The following is a 19,925-nucleotide window of genomic DNA, read 5'->3' as shown; positions in this document are numbered from 1 at the left end:
CTGCAATCTTGATCCCAATTTGTGACTCCTCTAATCCCGCATTTCTCATGATGTGCTCTGCATACAAGTTAAATAGGCAAGGCGACAGTATACAGCCTTGCCGAACTCCTGTCTCAATTTTGAACCAGTCAGTGATTCCATGTTCAGTTCTCACTGTTGCTTCTTGACCTACATATAAATTTCTCAAGAGACAAATAAGATGCTCTGGTATTCCCATCTCTTTAAGAACTTGCCACAATTTGTTGTGCTCCACACAATCAAAGGCTTTAGCATAGTCAATGAAGCAGAAGTAGACGTTCTTCTGGTACTCCCTAGCTTTCTCCATGATCCAGCGTATGTTGGCAATTTGATCTCTAGTTCCTCTGCCTCTTCGAAATCCTGCCTGTACTTCTGGAAGTTCTCGTTCCACATATTGCTGGAGCCTAGCTTGTAGGATTTTGAGCATAACTTTGCTAGCATGAGAAATTAGTGCAATGGTGCGGTAGTTTGAACATTCTTTGGCATTGCCCTTCTTTGGGATTGGAATGTAAACTGACCTTTTCCAATCCTGTGGCCATTGTTGAGTTTTCCAAAGTATAAAGTATAGCAATTGTTTATTCTATGTTATATTTTAAGACTAGATATTTCAAGAAATCCCCCCCTAAAGGGAAAAAATCAACAAGTGAACTGATAGCTTCAATCAAGAAGAGAAGGGAAATGGCAACAGCACGAATAAAGAAAAAGACAATCAAGCAAGACAGTGATGACGATATGGAAGACTCATTACAAGCCCAAATGCAGAAAATTCCAGAAGGCCTGGGTACACTAACAGTGGAATCCCGCCAAACCAAAGCAGATTGGTTTGCAGATTGGAGGAGCTGGGAGAAGGAAAGCATTAACTCAGGAGCTGACTCATGAGCTGACTGCTAGCTCTGCCCTCTGCTGAGTCGGCCTTTGTGCTATAAAAGGCTCTTGCTTGCCAGAGGCGCAAACCCAAAGGACTCTTCGGGTCTGGATTAAACCAGAATACTCTGTAAGGCAGTTCTATGAAGCCCTACAACACCTTCTAGAAACAACACCAAAAATGATGTGCTTATCATCATGGGGGATTGGAATGCTAAAGTAGGAAGCCAAAAGATAACCGGGATAACAGGCAAGTTTGGCCTTGGAGTACAAAATGGAGCAGGGCACAGGCTGGTAGAATTTTGTCAAGAGAATACAATGGTCATAGCAAACACTCTTTTCCAACAACCCAAGAGACGACTCTACACATGGACATCACCAGACGGTCAACACAGAAATCAGATTGACTATGTGCTCTACAGCCAAAGATGGAGAAGTTCTGTACAGTCAGTAAAAACAAGACCAGGAGCTGATTGTGGTTCAGATCATCAGCTTCTTGTTGCAAAATTTAGGCTTAAATTGAAGAAAGTAGGGGAAAGCACTAGGCCCCTTAGGTACGAACTAAATAATATCCCTGACGAATATACAGTAGAGGTGACAAATAGACAGAGTGCCTGAAGAACTATGGACTGAGGTTCGCAACATTGTACAAGAGACCTAAATCTCATATCTGGAGACTAAATGGCACCCTAATAGAACAAGTCCAATATTACAAATACCTTGGTGTTATTTTCCAGGCAACCTATTCAAGATCTGCCCATATTAATAATATCTCTTTAAATGCACAGGAAAGTGCAGGTGCAATTAAAAAATTCTTCTGGCAGAAAGGAGGCCGCTACGTTCCACCAGCAATTAACATCTTCAAGGCTAAGGCTCTTGCTCAGCTAACATATGGGGCTCCAATTAGTATAATAGGCAGATTGGGCAGTCTAGAAAAGGTCCAGTCTAAATTTCTGAGGGAAATTCTGGCTATACCAAACAACATCTCAAACGTAGCAGTTAGGATTGAGACAGGTATGGTCAACGTTCATCCAGGCTTTGGATAGCTACCTTTAGGTAAAGGTAAAGGTATCCCCTGTGCAAGCACCGAGTCATGTCTGACCCTTGGGGTGACGCCCTCTAGCGTTTTCATGGCAGACTCAATACGGGGTGGTTTGCCAGTGCCTTCCCCAGTCATTACCGTTTTACCCCCCAGCAGCAAGCTGGGTACTCATTTTACCGACCTCGGAAGGATGGAAGGCTGAGTCAACCTTGAGCCGGCTGCTGGGATCGAACTCCCAGCCTCATGGGCAAAGCTTTCAGACGGCTGCCTTACCACTCTGCGCCACAAGAGGCTCATTAGCTACCTTTACATTCTGGCTAAAACTACTTTTCCAACAGCAAGGTCTTGCAAGTCTAATAGTGATCGACACATTCGTCGCACCTTGGCAAATTGCACTAACTAAAAAGTTGTGCTACTATGGTCTCTCATATCAATTATTTTTGTCTATGGGTTATGATAAGGCTATAGATCTTGTTAAGGCAAGAGTGATAGAAGTAGAGAGGCAACATGATCTCAACAATATTCAGGACCCACTCTTTAGGAAAGATCTCCTAAACAGGAATACCCAGATGCAATATCTAAGAAAAGTGGCAAATCCTGAGCACAGGAGATCCTTTACCCTCCATCGTCACAATGCCCTGCCCTCTGCTTACTTGAGTGGGAAATTTGATGGACTCCCTCTCAAGGATCGACTCTGTATCTGCAATGAGGGTCAAGTAGAGAACACAGAACACATCTTATTTGAGTGCAAGCTGTATAATCATAAACTGGTGCATTAGTACCACTGCTTATAGAATGCCCTCACGACCTGAGAAAGCATCGCCTGCAAATATTGCTATCAGATACAGATAATTTGTTAACTAGCAAAGTAGCAAAATTTGCGTGGCTAGCTTTAAGAATTAGGAAAGAATGGGTCACTCATGTATAGCCATAACAGGTCCACAGAACTTCTTATGTTTTTTGGTTAGTAGATGTATCGCACCCACCAGGACAGATTTATATTTTAACAGCTTTATTAGTTTTATTGCTTTTATGGCTCATTTTATCCATGTAAAATAGTCAACGGCAGTTAATGCTTCTAAATGTTGGCTTTTATGGTGGAGAAGTTTTAAGTTTTATTGTTGATGCATTTTTAACCTTTTAATGTATTACCTTCCCTTTTACAAACTGCTATTGTATAGTAGTGCTTCTAAAATTTTGGTCTAAATGACCGTAAATAAATAAATTGTGTACAAGAGGTAGCAACTAAAACCATCCCAAAGAAAAAGAAATACAAGAAATCAAAATGGCTGTCTAAGGAAGCTTTACAAATAGCTGACAAGAGAAGGGAAGTGAAAGGAAAGGGAGAAAGAGAAAGACACACCCAATTGAATGCAGAATTCCAGAGAAAAGCTAGAAGGGATAAGAATGCCTTCTTAAATGAACAGTGCAAACAAATAGAAGAAAACAGTAGAATGGGGAGGACCAGAGATCTTTTCAAGAAAATTGGAGATATGAAGAGAACGTTTCATGCAAATATGGGTATGATAAGGAACCAAAATGGTAGGAACCTCACAGAAGCAAAAGAGATTTTAAAAAGGTGGCAGAATTATACAGAAGAACGATACAAGAGCGAGCTTAACATCCCTGATAACCACAATGGGGTAGTTATTGACCTGGAGCCAGACATCCTGGAATGTGAAGTCAAATGGGCCTTAGGAAGTTTGAGCAACAATAAAGCTAGTGGAGATGACAGCATTCCAGTTGAACTATTCAAAATCTTAAAAGACGATGCAGTAAAAGTGCTACACTCATTATGCCAGCAAATTTGGAAAACTCAACAATGGCCACAGGATTGGAAAAGGTCAGTTTACATTCCAATCCCAAAGAAGGACAATGCCAAAGAATGTTCAAACTACTGCACCATTGCATTCATATCTCATGCTAGCAAATTTATGCTCAAAATTTTACAAGCTAGGCTGCAGCAATATGTGGACTGAGAACTTCCAGAAGTACAGGCAGGATTTCAAAGAGGCAGAGGAACTAGAGATCAAATTGCCAACATACGCTGGATCATGGAGAAAGCTAGGGAGTTCCAGAAGAACATCTACTTCTGCTTCATTGACTATGCTAAAGCCTTTGATTGTGTGGAGCACAACAAATTGTGGCTACTTCTTAAAGAGATGGGAAAACCAGAGCATCTTATTTGTCTCTTGAGAAACTTATATGCAGGTCAAGAAGCAACAGTGAGAACTGAACATGGAATCACTGATTGGTTCAAAATTGAGAAAGGAGTTCGGTAAGGCTGGATACTGTCGCCTTGCCTATTTAACTTGTATGCAGAGCATATCATGAGAAAGGCGGGATTAGAGGAGTCACAAATTGGGATCAAGATTGCAGGGAGAAATATCAACAACCTCAGATATGCAGATGATACCACTCTAATGGCAGAAATTGAAGAGGAACTAAAGAGCCTGTTGATGTGGGTGAAGGAGGAGAGTGCAAAAGTTGGCTTGAAACTCAACATCAAGAAAACGAAGATCATGGCATCCAGTCCTCTCAATTCCTGGCAAATAGATGGGGAAGAAATTGAAATAGTGACAGATTTTATTTTCCTGGGCTCCAAGATCACTGCAGATGGGGACTGCAGCAAAGAAATTAAAAGACACTTGCTCCTCGGGAGAAAAGCTATGGCAAATCTAGACAGCATCCTAAACAGCAGAGACATCACCCTGCCAACAAAAGTGCATTTAGTTAAGGCTATAGTATTCCCAGTTGCAACGTATGGCTGTGAAAGTTGGATCATAAGGAAGGCCGAGCGTCAAAGAATTGAGGTTTTTGAACTCTGGGGCTGGAGAAGACTCTTGCAAGTCCCTTGGACTGCAAGGTGAACAAACCGGTCAGTCCTAGAGGAGATCAGCCCTGACTGCTCCTTAGAAGGCCAGATCCTGAAGATGAAACTCAAATACTTTGGCCACCTCATGAGAAGGAAGGACTCCCTGGAGAAGAGCCTAATGCTGGGAGCGATTGAGGGCAAAAGAAGAAGGGGAAGACAGAGAACAAGGCGGCTGGATGGAGTCACTGAAGCAGTAGGTGCAAACTTAAATGGACTCCGGGGAATGGTAGAGGACAGGAAGGCCTGGAAGATCATTGTCCATGGGGTCACGATGGGTCGGACACGACTTCGCACCTAACAACAACAACTCTGTAAGGAGTCAAGAGCAAGAGCTAAAGGACTCTTGGCTGTTGGCTTTTCACCTAAGGATCAGGTTGAAGTTTTCAGTGAAGTGTAGGACTTTTTGTGGAGCAGTTCAGATGAATCAAAGTGGCATGAAGACTGAAGAAGGTTGAGTAGTGACATGATGTACCATCTGCGGAATGTTTGTCTTTTTACCTCAGGGGGACAATTTTTACAAATGCAGCAAATGCAAATTAGTGGCTCTGCTGGAGGAGAAGGTCTGGGGATTAGAGATATGACTGATTACACTGCTGGTGGAGGGCAATCTATCAAAACAAAATCAGGAGCGCCTAATACAGGAGTGTAATAATTGGAAGAATCAGAGTCCAGTAGCACCTTTAAGACCACCAAAGATTTATTCAAGGCGTGAGCTTTCGAGTGCAAACACCCTTTGTCAGAAGAATGTTACACATAGGAGTAGAAGAATAAGGAGGTCTGACCCACTGATGCTCAGCAATCGGTTCCAAGATCTGCCTGAAGAGGTTTTCAGGAACACAGGAGCATGTGCAATCCCCCATGAAGAACAAGCCCCAACGTAGACCAGGAAAAAAGTCACAGACCCCCACAGGTGACAGTTCTAGGTCTTCTCCCCCACTGGCCCCACAAAGCTTCACAGTCCCCCACAGGTGAGAGTTTTAGTTCTGCTCCCAAGGGTACGAAGAAATGGGTACCGGTAATTGGGAATTCCTTGCTTAGAGGTGTAGAGGCTGAAGTGTGTAGACCAGGCTTGTTGTCTCGAGAGGTCTGCTGCCTACCTGGTGCACGCATCAAGAATGTGACAGAATGGCTGGACAGCTCATCAAGCCTACAGATCATGACCCCTTCCTTCTCATCCATGTAGGAACAAATAATACTGCCCAGCAGAACATAGAACATATTTTAAAAGGACTTTGTGGATCTGGGGGAAAAGGTAAAGGACCTGGGAGGACAGGTTGTGTTTTCATCAGTCCTTCCTGTAAGTGGCCGAGGCATAGGAAGAGAGAGAAAAATTACGCAAGTAAATGACTGGCTACATCAATGGTGTCGACAGGAACGGTTTGGATTTTTGGATCATGGTAAATCATGTCAATATGAGGGGCTACTATCAGGAGTCGGTGTGCATCTCACAAGGGACGGGAAAATTATTTTTGGAAGAACCCTTGCACACCTGGTGAAGAGGGCTTTAAACTAGACACAAAGGGGGAGCAAGACGTAAATTCAGAATTTGGTGCGGTGGCAAGATCTGAAGATGAGAAGATCTCAAATCTACAGGGAATGTTACATAAGCAGGGAACTACTATCTCATAAGGTAAAGGTAAAGGTATCCCCTGTGCAAGCACCGAGTCATGTCTGACCCTTGGGGTGACGCCCTCCAGCGTTTTCATGGCAGACTCAATACGGGGTGGTTTGCCAGTGCCTTCCCCAGTCATTACCGTTTACCCCCCAGCATGCTGGGTACTCATTTTACCGACCTCGGAAGGATGGAAGGCTGAGTCAACCTTGAGCCGGCTGCTGGGATCGAACTCCCAGCCTCATGGGCAAAGCTTTCAGACGGCTGCCTTACCACTCTGCGCCACAAGAGGCTCTAAATATCTCATAAGGATGTTCAAAAACCAAAACCACATGGCACACAAAGGATGGACTACAATGTCTCTACACTAATGCACAGAGTATGGGAAACAAGCAGAAAGAACTAGTAGTTGTAATAGAGGAAGAGGGCTATGACCTAATAGGAATCACAGAAACTTGGTGGGATAATACAGTTAGAATACCAAAATTGAGGGGAACAATCAGTTCAGAAGGGACAAACAAGAAAAGAAGGGGGGGGAGGTGTAGGAATATATGTTAGGAATCTTTATACTTGTGAAGAAATACAGGTACGCGAGCATGACAGTTCAGTTGTGTATTTGGGTAAATATAAAAGGAGTAGGAAATGAGAGTGGTATTATTTTGGCTGTCTGCTATAGACCACCAAGCCAGTCAGAGGACTTGAATGAGATACTGCTAGACCAAATTACACAATTTTCAAAGATGGGGGAAACAGTGGTCATGGGTGACTTCAATTACCCAGATATCTGTTGGAAGACCAGCTCTTCTAAAAATGCAAACTCCGTTAAATTCTTAACTTGTCTTGCCGACAGCTTCATTTCCCAGAAAGTAGAGAGGGGAACCAGGGGCACTGCTATTTTAGACTTGATTCTCATCAATAGGGAAAAACTGGTAGATGAGGAGGAAGTAGTGGGCACACTTGGTAGCAGTGACCATGTGCTTTTAGAATGTTCAATTGTGGGAAAGAGAATACCTTTACGTAGTCATACATATAGACTGGACTTCAGGAAAGCTGATTTTCACAGACTTAAAGGTATGTTGCATAGAGTCCTGTGGTCAGAAAGACTTAAAGAGATGGGAGTCCAAGAGGGCTGGGTGTTTCTTAAAAGTGAAATACTGAAGGCTCAATCACAAACAATTCCCTTGAGAAGAAAAAATGGAAGGAGCCTAAGGAAGCCAAGTTGGCTCCAGAAGCAGTTGTCAAAAGATCTGAGGAATAAAAAAAAGAGTCATTTAGGAAATGGAAGGAAGGCCTTACCAATAATTGTAGGGGAAATGTTAGAAACGCTAAAGCTTAATATGAGCTTAGGCTAGCAAGAAATGCTAAAAATAACAAAAAAGGCTTCTTTAGTTATATTTCAAGCAAGAAAAAGAATAGGGACACCATAGGACCACTGCGAGGACAAGAAAGTGGAATTATAACTGATGATGAAGAGAGGGCTGAAGTGCTTAACTCCTATTTCTCCTCAGTCTTCACTTGTGAGGGAAATAGTGATCAATGTGGCAAAAACATTACATAACACAGAGGCTGGGAATGGTGGCCTAGGATCCCTGTTGGAGCAGTCCACAAACACCTAGTTTCTTTTAATGAAACAAAGTCTTCTGGGCCAGATGAACTGCGTCCAAGAATATTAAAAGAACTTGCAGATGTCATCTCTGAATCTCTTTCCATTATTTTTGACACTTCTTGGAGAATAGGTGAGGTGTCAGACGATTGGAGGCAGGCAAATGTTGTCCCCATCTTCAAGAAAGGGAAAAAGGAGGATCCGGATAATTATCGACCTGTCAGCTTGACATCTGTAGATGGCAAAATTTTGGAACAAATAATCAAACACTCTGTCCTTGAGCGGCTGGAACCGAGAGCTGTGATTTCTAAGACTCAGCACGGGTTTTGCAAGAACAAGTCATGTCAGACCAACTTTATCTCTTTTTTTTTGAGAAAGCGACTATCTTGCTGGATCAGGGGAATGCCATGGACATAATTTATCTGGATTTCAGTAAAGCCTTTGATAATGTTCCACATGATATTCTTATTCACAAGTTGGTAAACTGCGGTATGGATCTAATTCTGTCCGGTGGATCAAGGGTTTAGGCACATCTAGAGAGGGCAGTGGCCAAGAGATAGTGTCTGGGTGGCAGGTTGACATGGACAGAGAGGTTGTCGAGACGCATTTAGCTGCACTGGATGAGTTCAGATCCCCTGGGCCGGATGAAATGCACCCGAGAGTGCTCAAAGAACGTTCCAGAGAACTTGCACAACCCTTGTCCATCATCTTTGGGACCTCTTTAAGGACTGGAGATGTCCCGGAGGACTGGAAGAGAGCAAACGTTATTCCGATCTTCAAAAAAGGGAGGAAGGATGACCCGGGAAACTACAGACCAGTGAGTCTGACCTCTGTTTTGGGTAAGATAATGGAGCAGATATTAAAGGGGAGCAATCTGCAAACATCTGGAGGACAATTTGGTGATCCAAGGAAGTCAGCATGCATTTGTCTCCAACAGGTCCTGTCAGACCAACCTGGTTTCCTTTTATGACCAAGTGACAGGTCTGCTGGATCGTGGAAATTCGGTTGATGTTGTTTACTTGGATTTTAGTACAGCTTTTGATAAGGTTCCCCATGATGTTCTGATGGATAAATTGGAGGACTGCAATCTGGATTTTCAGATAGTTAGGTGAAATGGGAATTGGTTAGAGAACCGCACTCAAAGAGTTGTTGTCAATGGTGTTTCATCAGACTGGAGAGAGGTGAGTAGCGGGGTACCTCAGGGCTCGGGGTTCGTTCCGGTACTTTTAAACATATTTATTAATCATCTAGATGAGGAGGTGGAAGGACTACTCATCAAATTTGCAGATGACACCAAATTGGGAGGAATGGCAAATACTCCGGAAGATAGAGACAGAGTTCAACGAGATCTGAACACAATGGAAAAATGGGCAAATGAGAACAAGATGCAATTTAATAAAGATAAGTGTAAAGTTCTGCATCTGGGTCAGAAAAATGAAAAGCATGCCTACTGGATGGGGGATACGCTTCTAGGTAACACTGTGTGTGAATGAGACCTTGGGGTACTTGTGGATTGTAAACTAAATATGATCAGGCTGTGTGATGCAGCGGTAAAAAAGGCAAATGCCATTTTGGGCTGTATCAACAGAGGCATCACATCAAAATCACAAGATGTCATAGTCTCATTGTATACGGCACTGGTCAAACCACACCTGGAATACTGTGTGCAGTTCTGGAGGCCTCACTTCAAGAAGGACGTAGATAAAATTGAAAGGGTACAGAGGAGAGTGACGAAGATGATCTGGGGCCAAGGGACCAAGCCCTATGAAAATAGGTTGAGGGACTTGGGAATGTTCAGTGTAAAGTTCTGCATCTGGTTCAGAAAAATGAAAAGCATGCCTACTGGATGGGGGATACACTTCTACGTAACGCTGTGTGTGAACGAGACCTTGGGGTACTTGTGGATTGTAAACTAAACATGAGCAGGCAGTGTGATGCAGTGGTAACAAAGGTGAATGCCATTTTGGGCTGTATCAACAGGGGCATCACATCAAAATCACAAGATGTCGAGAGACAACTGAAGATGTCGCCGTGCTAGCCCGATCTGTAACACCAGGCAGAGAGGGCCAGGAGCAGATGTCCCTGGCCAACCTGAGCAAGATACGCAAATCTTGCTCGCCAGTCACCCCAGGAACTGGGAACAGCATCCTGAGGGTCCTACAGATCCACGGAGACCAAGTTCTCCGGATCATCGCTACCTGTGCTGGTGATCATAATGGTATCCTTGTCGTAAATAATCTTCTAAGCTTGGAACTACCAGCTGATAAATGCCTTCACTTTTCCCAGATCATCTTTTTTTTCTCCAGTCTGAAAAGAGCAGAAGTCTGAGGAACGCAAAGAATGTGAGTTTTCTGTTTGATCTTCTCTTCTTCAAAGCCCCCCTCCTTCCCCCCTAACCAATTTACAAGATCATTCTTTCTTCGGATGGGAGGCAAGCCAGTTAAATACACTCGTTAAAACTGACAATGAAAGAACTTGAGAATTTGTTAATGAGAGCTCAGGGGAAGTTACGGAGATTTTTTTAACTGATAACGTCTGATCACTCGAACTCTTGCGAGATGCTGTTGCGAGATGTGCATACTGCACATAGAAATGGAAAAATCTAACAAATGCACAGATGTAGATGCTGTTGCAGAGGTTCTTTTGTCTCCTTTTTCATCTGCACAACAACCCTGAGCAGTGGGCCTCAAGTCTTTCAATTCAACAACAACCTGTGTGGGAGGCCTTAAATGCTTCTTCACCAAAACCCTGTCCAAAGTTGCCCTTTCTGCCTGGGGAGCTGATCTTTATACTCTGCAAATGATCTGTGATTCCAGGAGCTCTCCAGGCCCCACCTGGAGGCTGGCTACCACTGGGTTGGAAATATTGCTGGAGGTTTGGAGAATCTCCCCCGAAGAAGAGTCTCCAGTCTGATTTTCCCTTCACATATCTGAAGACATGGCTCATCTGTAGCCACTACGCCACAATTCCCAAAGTTCAGTCCTCTCCCACACTCAATGAACATTCCAAACAACAGGTTCCATACCACCACAACCTCCCATACAACACACACATTCAACCCCATGACCTTACAGACTAGACAACTCCTCCCCGTCCTCTTCTCAGCACCAAGCTCTAGCGCCTGTTATAATCCTGGATACAACGGACTTTGCCCCTAGTATAATAATATAACAATTTTAATGTATATGTTTGGATTTAATTCTGGGGTAAAACACAGTGAAGGAAATAAATATGTCAAAACTGGAGATTGATAGGCAGATGCATCAAAGAATCATAGAATCATAGAGTTAGAAGGGGCCATTCAGACCATCCCTTGTGACAGCGGTGGAGGCCCTTGAATGCATCGCTGCAGCCCTCGAGCGGCTGGTTCCCATAGGCACCCTGCTGACATCCCACCAGTTGAGGCACCACCTACGGCTTTCGTTGCGGAGCTTACGGAGGCCCCGGTTGCTATGGCGCAGGGGGAGGAGGAAGGGGAGGGAGCTCCCGGGGACCCCCCTCAGTGGTGCAGAGCGTGGGGACGCACCAGGGCCGCCTCCATGGAGGGCTGGCGGGGGTCGTGAACGGGGCTGTGATCTGCACGGCAGAAACAATAAATCGCCCTCCAGTCAGTAGGGTGGCCCTGTCATACACCTGTCATTCGCTCCTGTCATTCACCTGGCAGCCCTTCGTGGCCGACACTCATACATGTAGGCAGCCACGGCGTCCTTGATGCATTGACCCTGCTGCCGTGTGCATAGGCGCTCCCACCGACTCAGCAGGCCCTCCTCGAACTTCATGGTCTCCCTGGGCGGCATCTCCAGACGGAGCTCATGGCCGTGTGCTTCGCAAATGTTGTGCAGGATGATGCAGGCTATGATCACCGAGGTGACGTTCGCAATGGCGGCCTGAAGGCAGGACAGCAGACATCGCCAGCGGACGTTCAGACGGCCGAACGCCCGCTTCCAGTCCTCCGGGACATCTCCAGTCCTTAAAGAGGTTTCGAAGATGATGGACAAGGGCTGTGCACCGAGCCCTGAGGTACCCCGCTACTCACCTCTCTCCAGTCTGATGAAACACCATTGACAACAACTCTTTGAGTGCGGTTCTCTAACCAATTCTCTATCCACCTGACTATCTGAAAATCCAGATTGCAGTCCTTCAAATTATCCATCAGAACATCATGGGGAACCTTATCAAAAGCTTTACTAAAATCCAAGTAAACGACATCAACCGAATTTCCACGATCCAGCAAACCTGTTACTTGGTCAAAAAAGGAAACCAGGTTGGTCTGGCAGGACCTGTTGGAGACAAATCCATGCTGACTTCCTTGGATCACCAGTCCTCCAGATGTTTGCAGATCGCCTCCTTTAATATCTGCTCCATTATCTTCCCCACAACAGTTTGTTTTATTACGGTCATAGACGAGCATAAGATGATACAGAAACATCCATTAAAACCAGGAATTAAAACATTTTAAAAGATAACAATGAGCCTCTTCTGGCGCAGAGTGGTAAAGCAGCGACATGCTTTCTGAAGCTGTCTGCCCATGAGGTTGGGAGTTCGATCCCAGCAGCCGGCTCAAGGTTGACTCAGCCTCCCATCCTTCCGAGATCGGTAAAATGAGTACCCAGCTTGCTGGAGGGTAAATGGTAATGACTGGGGAAGGCACTGGCAAACCACCCCATATTGAGACTGCCATGAAAACGCTAGAGGGCGTCACCCCAAGGGTCAGACATGACCCAGTGCTTGCACAGGGGATACCTTTACCTTTACCTTTAAAAGATAACAATAGAAAATAGAATAAGGTAGATAAACACAGCTGTCCAGTTCACTTAAAACAGACCATTCTATTACGAATTTTGATCGCTGCTGCGCAGAACTTGGCAACTCTATAAGTTGTGTTATGTTCTATATCTGCAAGCAGCAGAGAAATGTAAAATTCTCCTGAGCACCCTGGGAATCTGCCTAGCAGAGGAAGAATTAGACTAGTTCTAATCTCATTATAGAATCAACATCGAAAGAGAACATGTTCCATGGTTTCTACATGTCCAGAGCCACAGGTGCATTTCCTTTCAGTGTAGGGTATTTTCCTATATCTTCCTTCTAATACGGCTGAAGGGAAGGCATCACAGCGTGCCAAAGTGAAGGCCCTCCTATGGCTAGGTACTTCAAGCTTGGCCAGATATGTCATAGGGAAAGATGAATATCTATTGGGTTCACTAATAATGAAAGATGGGTTATTAGCTAGGTCCTGATGGTGTTCTATTTCGGTCAATCTCTGCTTAACAACTTCTTTGGCCTGATCATATCCCATACTCAGTAGGAACTCAGGACAGAACCCCAAGAGTGTGATTTTAACTCTGATGTTTCATTGCCATGACGATTGATAGCCAACCTTAGTTGTTAGTGGGGCAAGGCCACGAGGGTTCTCTAACCAATTCCCTATCCACCTATCTGAAAATCCAGATTGCAGTCCTTCAACTTATCCATCAGAACATCATGGGGAACCTTATCAAAAGCTTTACTAAAATCCAAGTAAACGACATCAACCAAATTTCCACGATCCAGCAAACCTGTCACTTGGTCAAAAAAGGAAACCAATTTGTTCTGACAGGACCTGTTGGAGACAAATCCATGCTGACTTCCTTGGATCACCAAATTGTCCTCCAGATGTTTGCAGATTGCTCCCTTTAATATCTGCTCCATTATCTTACCCACAGAGGTCAGACTCACTGGTTTGTAGTTGCCCGGGTCATCCTTCCTCCCTTTTTTGAAGATCGGAATAACATTTGCTCTCTTCTAGTCCTCCGGGACATCTCCAGTCCTTAAAGATGTCCCGAAGACGATGGACAAGGGTTCTGCAAGTTCTCCGGAAAGTTCTTTGAGCACTCTCGGGTGCATTTCATCTGGACCAGGGGATTTGAACTCATCCAGTGCAGCTAAATGCCTCTAAACAACCTCTCTATCCATGTCAACCTGCCACCCAGACACTATCCTTTGGCTACTGGCATCTCTAGATGTGCCTAAACCGCTTGACATGTGGGGAAAAAAACATGTAAAATAGGCGCTAAGCCTTTCTGCTTTCAAAACTGCTTTGTTTCAATTTTTTTCCTGCGCTTACTGATTCATTTAAATTTGTCACCACAACACAGCTGCTAAGAGAGAGAATGTCAGAAGGCAGTCTCTTAGCCCAGCTCTGGTTCCTTGTTCAGTGTGGACAGGGGGCAGTTCCAGGCTGGGGCAGTGGCATCTCCTCGGGAGGACTGGGGGCCATGCAAAGACACAATGACTTCTTTCCCTGGGATAATTTATACCACCCTTCCTAAGACATGACATACCTTCACACAAATTCCTGCATCTAGATACATGTGCCATGGTTTTCACATTAACAAGGGTAAAATCCCAAAACTGAAGTTTTGCTGGAATAAATGATCAGGCGAAGATATGTGCACACACTAGCAAGACCTAGAGTTGCCATACTCTCCTTCTATTACAGCTGATCTCCAGGCAACCGATCAGTTCACCTGGAGAAAATAGGCACTTTGGAAGGCAAGCTCTGTGGGATTATCTGCTATGGAATTCCTCTCCCCTCCCCTCCCTAAACCCTGCCCTCCCCATCCTCCACCTCAAAAATCTCCAGGAATTTCTCAGCCCAGAGCTGGAAATCCTAGAAAGACCTAATGTGAAAACATCTGGCCCATTCCGCACAGGTTTAATGTAGCAGGAGTGTGGCATACTGTAATCGCTACTAAAATGCAGTTGTGCACAACATTGTACACAATCTGCCACACTCCTGAAACAGTCCCGCTAGAAGCACTTCATTGTAGTGCTTCCAGGGTGATTCCAAAAAGTGGATTCACCCTCTGGAAAGTGCTACACTCTTGCAACCAATCTGCAACACTAGCGAAAAAGTTCTGTGCATTACCATTGTTGCGGTTTCAGCAAAGTCCCTCCCCCTGGCTCTCTCCTCTGATCTTCCAGCAAAGAGATTGCCATTTTTTTTCTAAGAGCGAGCGGAGAGCAATGAACCAGCGAGCCTTCATTCATCCAGCAAGGCTTCTCCGGCTGCAGTCCCTCCACAGAGCTGCTTTAAGTCACCAAGCACAACACAGCCCCATTTGCAAGTTCCCTTTATTTTCGGCCGAAAATCGCGCCCGTGCACGGGGGGGGGATTTTTTTTCATTCGGGGGAGCGTGGCAGTGATGAAACAGCAGCTCACACGCCAGCTGCCAGCGTTAGGAGGAAGCAAGGAATCAAGGCGTATTCGTTGCAACGTGTGTTTTTCTTTTTTTAAAAAAAAACATGTTCTTAAAGGCAAAGGGGCTTTTCTGGAGCATGGTAACAACCGCTCATTGGCTGCTCGTTTGATTGACGGCCAGGGGCGGGACAAAGCATGGCAAATATCGCTTCCTTTCTAGCGATTTTGCTGAGACCAGAAACCTGTGGGAAACGATTGAAACGCAACTGGATTCCACTACAAAGGCAGGTATGCGTTACGCCGAATTCCACTATTTTAAATTGCGTTTTTTCTTTCTGTGATCAATTTGCCACATTGATCCTGGTGCGGAATGGGCCATCTGTATTGAACCTATCCATTGCCTCTTTCTTTCATTTGTTTTTATCACCCAAAGCTCTGCCTTTCTGCATATACACCAGCTAGTTTTACTTCTGCCTTTGGGCAAGTTTTATAGGTTTTCATTTCTACTGCATTGAAAGGACTTGCACTGAGAAGCAGCAGCAGCAGCAGCCTCTTTGCCTGGCTACTTGGACACTCCCCCAGGGTAGTTCAGCAGAATTTTCTGTTTTGTTTTTAATCAGAGTGAAAAGTTCATTCTGTTTTTGATAGTGGTGGACCCTAGTCCTTTCCTTCTGCTGTTTTGAACTTTCAGAAATGCTTTCCATTTGAAGACCAACCTGTGATCATAAACGCTTGCATTATGATCTGTGCTGTGGCTGAGTGAAGAAATTTGTCTCCACATATGAAAATTCATATCAACGTTCCTGCCAGGGGACTCTGTGGTAGGCATGTCCCCCCCCCCCAAAAAAAAAAAGTCTCAGCCAATTTGGTCTGAACCAATTTGGGCCAAATCTGAAGATCATTCATTCATGTATTGCCCTCCACTCCCAGCAAGCTGGCTCGTGGCAGGTTACACATTTAAAACCCCACAATAAAACCCCAATCAAATAATCTATCTCACCCTGGTGACAAAAGAGACACCCTCTCCCACTCCAGAACTTCCCAACCCCCTGCCTCAGATGGTAGGGGTACAGTTGGAATCAGGGAGTAGCCAATAAGGAGGGGGGGGGCTAGATCTAATGACTCTGGCCTCATCCGAAGACCTGGTGGAAGAGCTCTGGCTTGCAGACTCTGTGGAACTGAGAAAGCTCTGACAGGGCCCTCAACCCACCCGGGAGCTCATTCCACCAGGTCGGAGCCAGGACCAAAAAGGCCCATGGTCAAGATCAGGCATACCTCTCATGGGCCAGGGATCACCAGCAAGGTTTTAACCACAGAGTGAAAAGCCCTGTGAGGGGCATAGAAGGGTAGGCATATAAAGTATATGAGGGGAGTAGACCGCGGATGGCCTTAAAGGTCAATACGAGACCAGCTGCCTCAGCACTGTCTGGATATGAGTCCTCCATAGTGTCCCTGGGAGGACCCTTGCAGCTGCAGTTTGCACCAGGTGCAATTTCCAAGGACAAGGGAAGGACAACATAGAGTGAGTTACAGAATCCTGGAGGTGATATTGCATGGATCACTATGGCCAAGTGATTCGAGGACAGATAGGGTGCTAGTAGCCTTGCCTGGCACAGATGGTAAAACACCACTTGGGCTACCCTCATGACCTGGGCCTCCATTAAAAAGGAGGCATCCAGAATCATGCCCAAGTTCCTGGCTGTGGGTGAGATGGTGAGTTGCACCGTGGGCAGGGTGGGTATCATGCTTCCTGATCCAGTCCCTTCCTACCCAGACACAGGAAGGGGTGAGTTTCAGGTGATCCTAAATCATGATTCACTTTTATGAATTTGGCCAAAGTGTTTTGGGTGGTGTCCCCTAGGCTGGCCCACTGTTTTTCTACAACCAGTAGTACTGCTCAATAGTCTAGGCTTGGGCCAAAGCCAGACCCTGTAGAAATCTAACAAGACACTGCTAGGGCATTTCGGTCCTGGTCCCAACCTGGTGGAATGAGCTCCCGGAAGAGCTGCGTGCCCTGCGGGAATTGTCATCATTCCACAGGGCCTGCAAGACAGAGCTCTTCCGCCAGGCTTTTGGTTGAGGCCGGCAGCAAGAAGATCTAGCCCCCCTTGCAAATGTGACAGTTGCACCTGTCATCTGCCCCCTCCTTTTCCCTTCTTAGTGTGTGTGGAATTGGGCTAGCTATATTGAATTTTGCCGCCATTCTTGTCTTAACTTTTGTATTAATTGTATTATGTTTTATTGTGCTTTTATTGTTTTAGGGGGTTGGTTTTTATGTGACCCACCTCGAGCCTCCAGGATATAAATTAAAGAATAATAATAATAACAGCAAGGTCAAGGGTTCCAAGTCTTGTTCCTGTAATGACAACCATTGTCTTTAGTTAAAGTAGACCTTACTTCTGTCCTGCCACTTCACTGATCAAAGTCAAGAAAGTGGTGACATTAAAAAAGAAAATGACTTGATTAAATAATTAAATAATTCAGGTAAGGCAGACCTAATTCATGGGTGCAGACCTTCGTCTCATAATAATGAGATATGCAGGACTATCCAGAACATTCTAAAAATTACACAAAATATTTCTAAAACATATTCCATGGATAACACAAATGCAGCGGTAGTGGATCATACATTTTCCTTTGAGTTGTTTCCATTTTTACTTAAAAGGATTGTCGCAGTTGGTCTAGCTGCTTTAAAGAATCTTATATAGCTTCTCAAATCTCTTCTGATCATGGTTGTTATCCCTGAAAAGGCACCACACCAGATGCAAAAGCAGATATTTAACCCTTTAGCACCTGATCACATTCCTTCTTTCTACTGGAGCTTTGGGAGTTAATATAATGGGCAATTAAGGTCTTCTTCAGTCAATACAATCTTGTGCCACTAAATGGAGTGCTCAAAAAAGAAAAATTTGGACCAAATTGTTAAATATTGTTTGATTGCTTGCCAAAACTTCCCATAATTATTTGTTATGAACTCTGATATATCTTTACTCAGATATACTCCTAAATATTTAACCATTTTAGGATTAACTTCACATCCAGATTTGCTTTTTATTAGATCTATTTCTGAGTCCGATATTTCTTGTAATAGTATTTTTGTTTTAGATCTATTAACTCTGTACCCAGCATATGAGCCAAAGACGTTTAACAATTCGAAAAGAGCCGAGATAGATATTAAGGGTTCTGTTAAGACGCAGACAACGTCATCCGCATAGCATTTAAGCTTGAATTCCTCTCCTCTAACCTTCAAACCAACAATATTGTCAGAGGATCGTATTAAGGTTGCAGGCATCTCTAAGATCAAGTTAAATAGTAGAGGCGATAGTGGACAGCCTTGCTGTGTTCCATTTTTAATCGTAATTATATCTTCTGTTAACATGCAGTTAACCAGTGGTCCCCAACCTCTGGTCCGGGGACTGGGACCGGTCTGTAGATCAGTTAATACCGGGCCGTGGCTCCACCTTGTCCTCCTGCCCGGCTGCTGCCTCGGGGGCTGCCCTGCCACTCTGCCGCCGGCTCACGTTTGGTGCTCTCCAGTGGCCACCATGGCTGGGGCTCCCCCTCAGTGTGGCACTGCACAGCTGCTGCTGGCAGCGCCCCGCAGCGGGCAGCGGGAAAGAAAGGGGAGCAGGGACTCAGGCGGCGGCAGTGACGTCCCTCGGCAAAAGACTACCCCCCGGGGCTCAATAAAATTGTCACGCCTTGAGCGGTCCCCGGTGATAAAAAGGTTGGGGACCACTGCCTTTTTGTGTAGAGTATATGCTTGCAACCAAGTTAAAAAATATATTTCCACAGTCCATTCTTCGTAGTGTTTCCATTAGGAAGTCCCAATAGACGTTGTCAAATGGAGTGCTCAAAAAAGAAAAATAGCAAAGGATTCAGGACATTTGATGGCTACACTTGAACAAAAAACATAAACATAGTTTAGGACCCTGATGAATTACGTTTGACTTCGGCCTGGTTCTCAAATGGCATTTATCACAAGGGAACATAGCTACAAAAGAAACGAAAAGCAAGAGGGGAGAAATGTCAACAGAAAACGGTTCCTGCTCTCTGTTCAAAGTCACCTTATCTTAGCGAGAGGCCTACAGATCACAGGTATTTATTCTAAACCACTTCGCAGAATATTTATCCAGGAAGCTTGGAGCTCTAATGTTCTTGGACAATTAGAATCCTATTGATCCAAAGCACCAGAGAAGTGGCATCCTGGTTCTTTTGTTTTCCCTCCACCACAGTCATGATCACAGACTGAGTGAATATTCCTCTGCTTGTTGTGAGTTGATTGCTGTGGCTCAATATTCTTAAGAACATCAGAAATGCTCTGCTGGATCAGGCCAGTGGTTCATCCAGTCCAGCATCTTGTCTCACAAAGTGTTGGAGGTCCAACAGCATAGCATGGAGGCTGAAGGCCGCAGTATTCAGAAGAACACCGGAAGAGTCCTGCTGGATCAGACCAGGGAGGGTCCATCCAGCTCTGCGGGGGGGGGGGGTTCAAATCAACACCACCCTGCAGAACCCAGGCTGATCCCACAGAGACGCTTCTCTCCAGAGGTTTATCCTTTTGATGGGCACTTAAATGGATTTCAGTCCTGCCGGAAAGGCAAAGGTTTTCGACTTTCCTGAATATTTTCTGACACTCAATACTATACTGATATTGGAATTTGGGGATATCAGGAAATATCATTTTCCTTTTTGCCGGACTGAAAAATATCAATTTTTCTCATTCATTCA

The sequence above is a fragment of the Paroedura picta genome, chromosome 9 (assembly GCF_049243985.1).
Source record: "Paroedura picta isolate Pp20150507F chromosome 9, Ppicta_v3.0, whole genome shotgun sequence".
Classification (NCBI taxonomy): Eukaryota; Metazoa; Chordata; class Lepidosauria; order Squamata; family Gekkonidae; genus Paroedura; species Paroedura picta.
The sequence above is the reverse complement of the archived record's forward strand: the minus strand, read 5'-3'. Positions refer to the sequence as shown.